Source organism: Pygoscelis adeliae, unplaced genomic scaffold (genome assembly GCF_000699105.1).
Source record: "Pygoscelis adeliae isolate BGI_AS28 unplaced genomic scaffold, ASM69910v1 Scaffold155, whole genome shotgun sequence".
Taxonomy (NCBI): Eukaryota; Metazoa; Chordata; class Aves; order Sphenisciformes; family Spheniscidae; genus Pygoscelis; species Pygoscelis adeliae.
The window spans coordinates 5,299,458-5,301,235 of record NW_008824932.1 but is presented as its reverse complement, the minus strand read 5'-3'; the positions used below and the strand labels follow the sequence as shown (position 1 = coordinate 5,301,235).

The following is a 1,778-nucleotide window of genomic DNA, read 5'->3' as shown; positions in this document are numbered from 1 at the left end:
CTCGGCTGTGCAGCCCCGTCCTCGTCCTGCCCCGGCTGTGCAACCGAGGCCTCCCCTGCGGGAGCAGGTCGCCGTGAGCTTATATGGCATCATGGCGCTATTTTATTTCCTTCTCTCAATCCTTTCCTATGAATTCACAGTGTTCGGGGCTTTTTGCTGTTATTTTATTGCAGCAGAATCATCCATTATAACTGCAAGGTGTTACCAGAGTAGTAGTAGCCAGCTAGGAGCCCATCACTATTTATACAAACTTAGGTTTGCTTTCTCCAGGATGCATAGATTTATAATTATCCCTGCTGAATTTTGTCTACCTTTTATTGTCCTTTCACTTAGTAGTGCGAGGCTTTTCTGCAGTTTCCACAGTCAGCTCATCTTGACTACCCCGAATGCCATCTGCTAGAACTGTTTGCACTACGTAATTCATACAGAGCTGCAAGGGCTTCTAATTTATGCCATAGAAAGGAAAGTATCAGATCTTCAAAGGCTAGAGTGCACTAAAAAATGATAAAATTCAGAGTGCTAAAGAGCCACAAGTAACGGCATAACGAATATATGAAAGCTATTTGAAAAGCAAATAGTCAATTAAGGAAAGCAGGCAAAGATTAACTGAAAAATGAAAAAACCTAATCAGCTTAACTTTTTTAAAGAGAAACTCAGGACAGATACGTGAGTATGAAAATACTGTTTCATCAAAGACAGAAGAAAAAATGTATTTGAAAAGAGATAACTGACATGGAGTCATTAAAAGATAATGTATTAACAGAACTAAAAATCGGAGTCAAGCTGTATGCAGAAATGAGTGTAGAGCATCAATAGGGGGAAGCAGTGAGCACATTTTCACTTAGCAAATCTCATAGCCCACATTGTTGACAACGGGTGAACAGAAGACGGTCCCGCTCAGTGTTTAACAATACGTGACTTTTCCAAAACCACCCATGTGGCTCCCTACAGCTTCACTTTGAAGAGAGTGCTTTGGTTTTTGAAAGCCAGGAAGTAAAATACAATGGCCAATGCCAGATTTACTTTGGGACATGACTGGCGGACAAAGTGGTCTCTGGGTTTTTCATTCCCATTTGTTTGTTTAAATCTTTTGTCTTATTTGTATGTGGGAAGTCCTGAGGCAGATAAGAAATATTTTTATTGAAAACAAATAATCCGAACAGCTTTTCAACTGAATTGACTTACTTGGACCGATCCTAGTCAAAAATAACTTTTTGAACAACCCCTAGTCTTGGTGGCCTCCAGTTTCTTAACAGCTTTTTGTATTTGTTTAGCATAATATGTATCCACCCAGACTATAATTTCAGAATATAAATACTTTTCTGTTCTTTTAACTTAAGTGAACAACAAACATGGCGTAGACACTGCTTTCGACATTAACACCTTCTTTGTTCTTTGTAAACACACATTCATGCAGCCTTTCTGGTGCCTTCGGTATTACTTAACACCAAATAGAAGCACTACATTTAATTTTTTTAGTTAGACTTAAAGGCTTGATACTTCTCTACAGCATCAATGAGGAGTATATGCAGTTCAGCTATAACTTATGTAGTAAGCATCTCTTCAATTCTGTACTTCAGGGTTGTTTTTGCGTCGTTGAATCGATTATTGCGATACTCCTGAGCAATCATTTTTTCAAGGTTTTGCATATCATATGCCAACAAGCTTTTTCTTGTTCGCTTTTCATGAGGCACAGAAAGGGAAAATGCAGCCCCAGCCTAAACAGGGGAGAGGGAAGTAGAAAGGCTGCGGAGCTCCATGATGTCCGTACCCGGCGG

At 39.7% G+C, this 1,778-nt stretch overlaps 1 protein-coding gene across 1 annotated transcript in view; it reads right to left on the bottom strand.

Moving 5' to 3' along the window:
- Positions 1–1,778, bottom strand: part of DAW1 (dynein assembly factor with WDR repeat domains 1) — a 32,236-nt gene that overhangs the window by 22,241 nt on the left and 8,217 nt on the right. The gene's annotated exons all lie outside the window — the stretch shown is intronic.